This window comes from Cryptomeria japonica, chromosome 8 (assembly GCF_030272615.1).
Source record: "Cryptomeria japonica chromosome 8, Sugi_1.0, whole genome shotgun sequence".
In the NCBI taxonomy this organism is placed as follows: Eukaryota; Viridiplantae; Streptophyta; class Pinopsida; order Cupressales; family Cupressaceae; genus Cryptomeria; species Cryptomeria japonica.
The window spans coordinates 413,243,906-413,254,823 of record NC_081412.1 but is presented as its reverse complement, the minus strand read 5'-3'; positions in this window follow the sequence as shown (position 1 = coordinate 413,254,823).

The window sequence follows — 10,918 nt, the reverse complement described above, 5'->3', positions numbered from 1 at the left end:
TGATGAACAACATGATGATTAATGGTTCTACCTTTACCAGTCAATGTTTCATATGCAACAATTTTGGTCATAAGTCAAACATGTGTAGAACAATGATAAATAATTTTAAGAACAAGAGATGCTATGCTTGTGGGATGTTTGGACATATATCTAACCAATGCAGGATAAGACTAAATCATATGAAATTCAGGCCTATGGAGAAGAATGTTATTTGTCATGTATGCGAAAAACCCAGTCATATTGCAAGATATTGCAAAACCAGGAATGCTACAGTGAACAAGAACAAATCAAATGAAAAATGAAAAGCTAAAGTGGAAGAGATCAGAGATCAACATAAGAAGATGTGGGTGAAAAAGGAAGATGCAAATGTGCAAAACGTCTCCACACCTGAATCCGATGATGGAACCTCATCTACTAACTAGCGATATTTTCATGTAGATCTCTAAAACCCCCTTTCAAAGTTCTATAACCGGTTAAGAATGGTTGCAGATGATGGAGATTAGCTATATAGGAACCTCCAGTTATAGAAGTTGTGTCAGAGAAGACAGTTGAGGAGACAATTGGAGTGGATAAGGATAACGATGATGGTGGGAAAGGTGAAAAGGATGAGTATAGAGGTTGTTGATAAGGAGAAGGAAGAGGAGAAGGTAGATCAGGCTCCATCAACAGTGGAAAGAGACATTGTTGATGATAAAGGGAAACAAGTTGCTACAAATTTAGATGATTTTGGTCAAGGGTCAATTGAATTGAGCACCTTATCTCTCATTCAAGTATTGAAATTGGTAACTCTTGCTCAAGCCAAAGTAGTGAGGACTTGCTTAAGTCCCATTTCGCTGACAAAGAGTTGATATCATTGGTTGGAGAAAATAATGCTATCTTTCAAACTGGACTCATCTGATCCCTCCAGTAAGCTCAAAGGTTTGTTGAATGTTGTAGGTTTCCATTTTGAGTCCTTGGAGAAGGCTAGAGATACTAAAATTTTGAATCAATTCAATGCTATGAGAGTAAGACATTTTTTAAGGATGACTGAAGATGATAGAGTTAGTTTAGTAATTGCTATGAAAAGTATTCAAGATGCTCTTGACAAAGGTGGTAGTATGTACAAGTCATGTCTGATTTTGTAAAAATTCACTATAGACATTGAAAAGAAAATAAAGGAATGTGAAGGTCAGCTAGCTATGTATCTCAGTCATATGCAACTCAATTGGCACTGGCTAGTAGTTTTGAACTTCAAATTTTGAGTATATTAGATAGGATCAAGAGTTTAAATAAAGAAAATGAAAGAGTTTTGGGTAGAGTATCTAAAGTGAGGAGTCTTATTACTACCCAGATAGATTCTTTGATGAGTAGCATGTAAGATGCTAAGGATGAACTGGATAAGCCTGTCCAGACAGATAGAAGAGGAGCATAGATGTATGCCTCCCTTTTCAGCAGGATGATAAGCATTTTGGAGAATGTAAAAAAGGCATGGGAAAATCATTTGTTGTCCCTTAGAACAATTTTTGCAGTCATATTCAAGTTTTCATGAGAAGTTGTACATATCTATGTATATAGATTTTACTAGATTCCAATCTTTGGCATTGTTGTCAAAGGGGGAGAGAGAAAATTGAAAAATGGTGCTATTTCTTAGGGGGAGTTTGACATTTTGAAGTTTTGCAGTTTTGAGTAGTCCTTAGTGTACACTTCATTTTCACAGTGTTGCCATCAATGCCAAAGGGGGAGATTTTTGGCAAGAGACACTATTCCAGTGATGATTGATTCATGAGGAATGCTTAGGGGTTGTCATTTATGACAACTCAGTTTGATAACCACATCCGATGTACATAGACTTGACTTACCATAAGTCATTTTGTTCATAGGCATAAGTCTAGAAGGTGGAGCACAGTAACAAGTAGAGCATGAGATCAATGTGCACATCTTGATGTTGGTATTGTAATTTTGGTTGTTGTGATCAAGGTAGTTGATTTGAGGTTTGAGACAAATTATCTCATGATCTTGATATCCGGTGTTGAATTGTGTGCAAGTTGAAGAGGTCTGGTATCCGGTAATCCAGTTACAATAAAGTTATTTTGGTGTAATGTATGTTGTGAAATCTTAGGGATGATTTTTTGGATTGATTCTGTGTCTGAGGTGATTGGGCCAACTTATGGGAAGATCATTATCATCTTGTTTTGGTCCGCATTTGGATTTGTGATCATATTGAGCTGACTTGGTGATACACATTTCATGTTACGTGTTATGCGGTTTTTGGAAGCCAACGTACTAAATGATTATTTTTGTTAGCGCAAATATATAAGATCAATTTGGTTGATCATTTTGGTGTATATGATAAGCGAATTTGCAAGTTTGGTGAATGCGTTTGAAGGTTTTGGTGGTTCGGTGAGTGATTGGAAAACATAGCATAGTGACAAATCAGGTGCATGAGACAATCTGAGCCTAACCGGAACTTCAATTTGGCATAATTAGATGCTATACTTCAGTTAATTCACTATTGTAATCATTTTGTATTAGCTTGTAAGGCAGTGAGCCTTCCTTCGGGTTGTAGCCCTTTTTGTAATTTGAGCAGTGAGCTCTAGGCAGTGTTCCTAAATGCAAGTGCATTCCCCATATGTAATATTATCATACTTCTTGCCATAGTATAATAATAACATGTGTTCAAATCCCACTGTGATTTTTCCCTTTCTGAATTTCCACGTAACAATTCTAGTGTTATGGTTGTTTAGTTATTTTTTTTAAGTTTCTACATGTTACTTTCTCTCTTGTGCATATGGTGGATTAAGAATTAGATTACTAAGTTTTGCATATTATAAAACATTGATTAACCCCCCCTCTTAGTGTTCATTGGTTCCAACAGTATTGTGCTTAACCAAAACTATAATAAGACATTTGTAGATGCTACTCTTTAGTTCAATCACTCTAGTGATCTTTTGTAATTAAATTGTAGGTAGTGAGCCTCTCACTTGAGCAATGACCTCTGGGCAGTGAGCTTGAATGCATGTGCATTCCCCATTGTAATACTTCTGTAGAGTATACTTATTTTGTGGGTTCATCCCCACTACGGATTTTTCGTTAACCGGGTTTCCACGTACAAAAATCCTTGTGTTATGGTTGTTTTTTGTATGTTATTGCATCCTTCTTTTGATTAAATGTGCTAAGTGGTTGAAAGAACATACTAATAATATCAAAGTTTGAAGAACACTAATTCACCCACCCCTCATAGTGTTCCTTGATTCCAACAATTGGTATCAGAGCTTGGTTCCTTAGAGGAAGTTTAAAAACTTGAGGAAGATTCGGGAAGGTGATTTAATGGATTATGGTGGTCTTCATCAACAACTCCTAGTTGCACTAGATGGTCTTGATTAATCCAAAATTGAAGTCTGAGAGTTGCAGGAAAATATTAATCTGATGTTGAGAATTTCATTATGTCATTGAAAGAACAACTAAACAAGTCTAGGGAAAAGAGAAAGGAACTATGTGAAAAGCTAAAATAGAAAGAAATACAAAGCATGGATGATGGTCACCTAAGTCAAGCCTTGAAGGAGAAGATATAAGAGTGTGAGAATCTTGCAAAAGATAATACAGTCTTGAAACATGAGATGGAATCTATAGTGATGGGTTTGACCATGGAAATTGAGGTACGAAAGAAGAATGAAGAAAATATTAATCAATCCTTGAAAGAAAGATCCGATGAATGTAGCAGACTTTATTGTGAGATTAGTTGACTAAAGATAGACCTACAAGGATCTAAACACCATGATGAAGAACTTGAAAAGTAGATTGTCATTCTTAGGGATGAACTTGTGATTGCAAATGATTACAAGGAGAAGTTAAAGATAAACTTAGCTAAACTTGATGTGCTTCTTGAAAGCCAAAAGAAGGTAGATGACAAGCAAGGTCTTAGATTTGAGAAAGGTGAAAGCTCTATATAAGGTCAAAGTAATTAGAAGAACAAACCCAGGCCTCTGGCAGGAAAACCTAATGCTAAAAGGTATCAACCTTTCAATGGAAATTTCTTTGTTTGAAATAAATTTAGTCATAAAGCTATTCGATGCAAAAGTAGAATGAATCAAATTGGTCCATCTTTCTCCGGTCAATTTTTCAATTGTAATAAGTATGGATATAAATCAAGTGAATACAAAAGTATGAGAAATAACTCTTTCAATAGAGGGTATGTTATATGTTTTGCATACAATAGGTTTTGTCACGTTGCTAATCAATGCAGATCAAGAGGAAATCTGATGCAGCCATGACCCATAAGATCCTCAAAGAGGAAAACTCAGATCATGCAACAAGAGTAACACAATGGAAGCAACAAAACAAAACATAGAAAATGGAAATCAAACATCAATATCATCATATATTCATCATAGAACATCTGGTAACATGTAGGCTAACATGCCTAGTTACAGACTACATTCTAGAATACAATTCATCCGGACCTCCAAGAAGTATCTAAATTACAAATTATGAATCTATATCATCATACCACTTCCCTTCTATCTCAAAAGATCACATAAAACCATATATATACCATTCAGAACAAATTTGGGTTGGCCACAATAGATTACACTTAGCAAGGAAGGAAAATGAAATGTGTAAAATAGGTCGGCCCCAAACCGTGAAGATCTCATCAGCCAAGAACAAAAATGAAGTGGAGAACACCAAGAAAGGTCGACCAAGGGCCCAAAAACATTGAGCAAGGTGCCAAATAGACCTGCAAGCAAAGAAATCACTCCTCATGAGAAGAAATCTCCAACACAGACGATAAGCTCAAAACTGCTTCGGAACCAAGAAACAGACACTCTAGAAGGAATAACACACCAGAAAAGTGTTGGTATTTTGGTATGGTTTTGTCATTGATGTCAACACCTACTAACATGCCTACTTTGGAGATCCAGCAACATTCACTGGCAATCAGTAAACTGTTCATCAATCACCGATATATAGTTAACTGGTAGGATATAATGTTCACCGGTACCTGCAATGACATGGAAGACACTTGGTAATGTTGAAGACATCATGTGGACACTTTTCTTTGAAGTGATATCATTGGTATATTCTTATTTGCATATTTGCTTTTACCAGCAAATAGGTCCAGGTTATCTAGGGTTACACTGGTAGGTTTATCTTTTCCAGATCAGCATGGCACACTATGGAGATGATTTATTATTGTTGTAAATGCATTAAGCCTACATGTTCAATCGGTTATTGCATCGAATATTGTATTATTTGTAAAATGTTTTATTGTAATATCTTGTAGAGCTGACCTACTAAAATTGGTCTTAGGGTATGGTATAAATGTAAGATCTTATTTGTAAGATCAAATGTGGAATGTGAAAAAGATTTAAGGAAGGGTATATGCGAGATTAAGAAAAAGTATACATGAAGACATCATTTGAAGGTGAAGCTAGGTTTTTGTAGAAGCGTATCAGCATTACACCAGTAGTGAATCGAGCATATGAAGATGCTATTTTGTGCAGCACATTCTCATTGGATTTAACCATCCAACTGTAGTCAGTGTGACTCCCATTTGTGTTTGAGCAGTGAGCTCTAGGCTGTTGGCCTTTCTGCATGTGCAGACCCCTCTTTGTACACTTACTATCTGTAGTAGTATCATCTGATTGTGGGTAAGGTTTCCCACCATGGTTTTTCCCCTTATAGGGTTTCCACGTACAAATATTTGTGTCATGTGTTATGGTTGACTTTGTGCTTATGTTTCATGCATTAATTCTTACTAGTACAACATTTCTTGTTAACATTGTTTATCGACACAATTAACTGTCTTACCGATATTAAGCAATAAGTTGGTTAATAAGATTTTGGTTTGAATTTATTTGACAACTAATTCACCACCCCCCCCCTCTCAGTTGTCCCTGGGACCTACAAAAAGAATCCAAATGAACTATAAATTTAGAACAAGGAACACGAACAAACCAAGAAACCAAAAACCTGATTCGCAACCAAAAAAGGAACAACTATTGGAAAATGTTGAAAGTAGCATAGAAACTACAACAAGAATAAAACTAAAAGAAAATGTTATTTTGGTTGATGCAAGATAGCTCATAGACTAGGGATGCTCCTCCATCAAACAACCTAGGTAGAAAAAGATGTTCCATGAGAGAAAACTCATGAACATCGAAAAGGATTCAAGATATATAACCCATGCTCATTTTTTATCCAAATTTATTCTCAGTCTACAAACTTCTTCCTAACCTCTTCCAGAACCTCAACCAGATTGTCTATCTTCTATTTTTCTTTATCTCCCTTTAATTGCTTCATGACTACACATTGTATCTGATTGTCTCTCTCTCTCTCTCTCTCTCTCTCTCTCTCTCTCTCTCTCTCTCTCTCTCTCTCTCTCTCTCTCTCTCTCTCTCTCTCTCTCTCTCTCTCTCTTTTCCAACTCTAATTTATTTATGCCACAAGATTTCATCTGGTCCACCATCACCTTAACCTTACTACCATCTAGTACCTCCTTTCTATCAAACCTATCCACTAGATCCTTCTGCAAATCCATGTGATCATCTGGTGTATCCTTTGAAACTCGCTTCTCAGCACTACAATTCTTCACAAGATTCAAATTATTCACTACCTTCCCCTTCTCCTTCAAAGAAGCCAAAGTAAACTTCTACCCATCCTTCTCAATGGTGATCTGGTTTCATCTACAATCATAAATATCACTTCTATCAAATTACCAAGGTCTACCCAACTAAACACGACAAGAACTCATAGGCAAAATGTCATACAAGACTTCATCCTTGAAAGGTCCAATATTAAAATTCACCAAGTACCACTCTTTCACTTCCACCTTATGATAATCTTGCAACCAACTCATTGTTAGGTCCCGGAGACAACTGAGAGGGGGAGGGGGGGGGGGTGAATTGGTTGTCAAATAAATTCAAACCAAAAACTTATTGACCAACTTAATGCTTAATACCGGTAAACCAGTTAAGTATGTCGGTAGACAGTGTTAGCAGTAAATTGTTATACTGATAAGGATTAATGCATGAAACATAAACATAAAGTCATCCACTACACATGAAACCAATATTTGTACATGGAAACCCTGTAAGGGGAAAAACCACGGTGGGAAACCTTACCCACAATCAGATGATACTACTGCAGATAGTAAGTATACATAAATGGGGTCTGCACATGCAGAAAGGCCAACAGCCTAGAGCTCACTACTCAATCACAATATGGAAGTCACACTGTCTACCGTTGGATGGTTAAATCCAATAAGAATGTACTACACAAAATAGCATCTTCATATGCTTGAATCAGTACTGGTGTAATGTTGATATGCTTCTACAAAAACCTAACTTCACCTTCAAATGATGTCTTCATGTATATCCTTGCTTGATCTCACATATACATTCACTTAATTCTTTTTCGCATTCCACACTTGATCTTACAAATAAGATCTTACATTTATACCATACCCTAAGACCAATTTTAGTAGGTCGGCTCTACAAGATATTACAATAAAAACATTTTACATACAATACAATACAATATCTGATGCAATAATCGATTGAACATGTCGGCTTAATGCATTTACAACAATAATAAATCATCTCCATAGCCTACCATGCTGATCTGGAAAAGATAAACCTGTCAGTGTAACCCTAGATAACCTGGACCTATTTGCCAGTAAAAGCAAATATGCAAATATGAATATAACAATGATTATTTCTTCAAAATAAAGTGTCGACATGATGTCTTCAACATTACCAAGTGTCTTCCATATCATTCTAGGTACTGGTGAACAATATATCCTGCCGGTGAACCATATACCAGTAACTGTTGCATAGTTTACTGCTTGTCAGTGAATGTTGCTGGATCTCCAAAGTAGGTGTATTAGTAGGTGTTGACATCAATGACAAAACCATACCAAAATACCAACACTCATCTTGTAAGGGATAGGATTCTCAAGCCTCTTCAAACATAGCTTCACTACCATCTCCTCTGATACTAGATTTTTAGTACTTCCAATATCCACTATAACCTCACAACACTTACCACTTGATTTGCAAACAGTCCAGAAAAGACTCTTCCTTTGAGTCGGTCTGGTATCTACACTCCTCTGCTCCATCAAGTCTCTTTTGAACAAAAGGGATTCTCCCTGCTCCGATTCTAGCACATTCTCTCTGGTAACTCTAGCTTCTTGATCCTCATTTACTATGTAATTCCTTGCCACTCCTTGCTTACAATCAAAATATCTATGTCTAATTTCTCCACACTTAAAACATCTACCTAAAAATTCTCTCCTCTTACTACCACTACCTTTTCTCTATGTCTTTTGTTCCAATTCTTTACTCCATTTAGATTATGGTTCTTATTCAAAATTTGGCTTCTCTATAATACCATTCCCCTATCCCTTATACCTTTCCTTTCCTCTAGGGTTATTTTTTTGTCTTCTCTTCACTTTATCTTCAGCCTTCAAAGCATATTAATTAGCCTCTTCAACTATAGAAATCTTCAGCATACTCATCTCATCCTGAATGTTAAATCGGAGTCCATTTATGTATTTAGTCGCCTTCTCCTTATCCATCTCTCTATGTCCAGATCTGATCATTACCTTGTATAATTCCTCAGTATACTCTTTCACACTCATGTCTTTCTGCTTTAGGTTTTGCAACCTCTTGAATGATTCCAACTCATAGTCTCCCAAAAAGAATTTAGCCTTCAATATTGCAACTATCTTCCTCCACCGAGTGATTTTAATCTCACCATACTCCACTCTATCTCTCTCCAACTCTTTCCATGAAAAAGAAGTGTGCCCTTTCAACTTAGTTTGTGCCAACCAGACTCGAAGTAGTCCTCCAACTCTCCTATCCAGTCTATTAGGTCTTCCAGATTCAACGATCCCAAAAAGTTAGAAACCTCAACTTTATGAACTCTGCTTACTTGCACTACCACCCTAAGAAATATTTCTTCACCTTCATGCACGAGTCCCTTAGCTTCTTCAGCATGATGTTCTTCTCCTACCTCTTCAAATTCATCCTTTGATTCTGGATTCCTTCGCAAACAAGACAACGCGTTTTGAATCTCATTCCTTATCTCATTATTGAAATATTCCATCATCTACTCTACCCTCCTAGGGTTCATCCTTCTTGGTGGAATCTCCTCCTTTGATCCAATGCATCTGCATCAACTCGATGATCTAACTACAAGATTTCAATTGCCTCTACATTGGCAGTCTATTGAACACACAAGTAGCCTGCCTCAAATCAACAATCTGTTCACCCAAAGAAATGCCTCAAGGTTCGCAACCCGCTCTGATACCATCTGACGCAGCCATGACATGAAGCATCCTCAAAGAGGATAGTCCAAATCATGCCGAAAGAGTAACAGAATGGGAGCAACAACACATAAAATTAAAAATGGAAAATCAAACATCCCTGTCATCTATATTCATCGTAGAACATCCAGTAACATTTGATTACATGCAAGCTAGCATGCCAGTTACGACTACAATCTAGAATATAATTCATCCAGACCTCCAAGAAGTATCTGAATTAAAAATTATGAATCTAGATCATCATACCACTTCCTGTCCATCTCAAAGGATCTCATACAACCATATATATACCATCCAGAACATATCCAAGTCACCCACAAAAGATTCAATTTACCAAGGAAAATAAAACATGTAAAATAGGTCATCCCCAAAACGTGAAGATCTCATTTGCCAAGAAAAAACATGACATGTGAAACACCAAGAAAGGTCGGACAAGGGCCAAAAAATATTGAGAAAGGCACCAAATAGATCCATAAGCCAAGAAATCTCTCTACACGACAAGAAATCTCCAACATAGACGATAAGCTCAAAAATGCTCCAAAGCCAAGAAACAAACACTCAGCAAGGAATAACACACTGGAAAAGAATCCAAATGAACTAGAAATCTAGAACAAGAAACAAAAACATGCTAGGAAACTAGAAATCTGATCCACAACGAAAAAGGAACAACTACCAGAAAATGCTGGAAGTAACACAAAAACTGCAACAAAAACAAACCTAAAAGCATTTATATTTTTTTGGTTGATGCAATATTGCTCATAAACCAGGGACGCTCCTACATCAAAATCAAGTGAATTACAAATTTGGACAAGGAAATGTTGTGTGCTATAATTTCAACAAATTTGGTAACATTGCAAGATTTTTTAGAAGCAAGAATGTGGATTGAAAGTGTCTAACAAACAAAAACAAAAATGTGGAGAAAGATGATAAGGGAAAAGGGAAAGTAGACATGGATGAGATCAAGTATCAAATGAAGAAGACATCGGTGAAGAAAAGTGATATTGATGGAGGAAATGGGTCTGCACCTAAATTTGGTGTTGAAAATTCCTCTAGGAACTAATTCAAGGCCTTTGGTCTAAGGAGAGTTTTCAAGAAAATTCTATACCCCCTTGCTAGCAGTTGTTGCCTAAATCCGACATATTGACAAAAGTTGTATTGGGCTATTGTAGATTATTTGGAACGATTTCTAGAAGAAATTAAGTAGTATTGAAGATCCACAGATGAATTTTTGTGGAACAGTCTGTGAAGACAGGGTATCCTGAAGGTTTAGGGAAGGTGCATTTATTACACCAAAAGTTAGATGTGTGAATGATAAAAGAAACGTATCTTCTCATTTGTCACTATGTATTCTAAGAGAAAGGAGTTAAGAACACTCTGCAAATAGATTTCCTTGAGATCGAAGTGTGATGGCAATTTTGTGTGAAACCCTAATCCGGCAAGAAAGGTATTTATCTATGAAACTTTTAGAAATTGAAATTTGTGAAAATGGCTACACCATTGGTTGTGCATATCACTGAGAGATCTCACCTAAAATTAAAAAAGCACCCCTTAGAATCTATAGAGGTAGATCTGCAAGGTGCATTTTCTTCGGTTTTGTATAGAGTTCTTCATGTC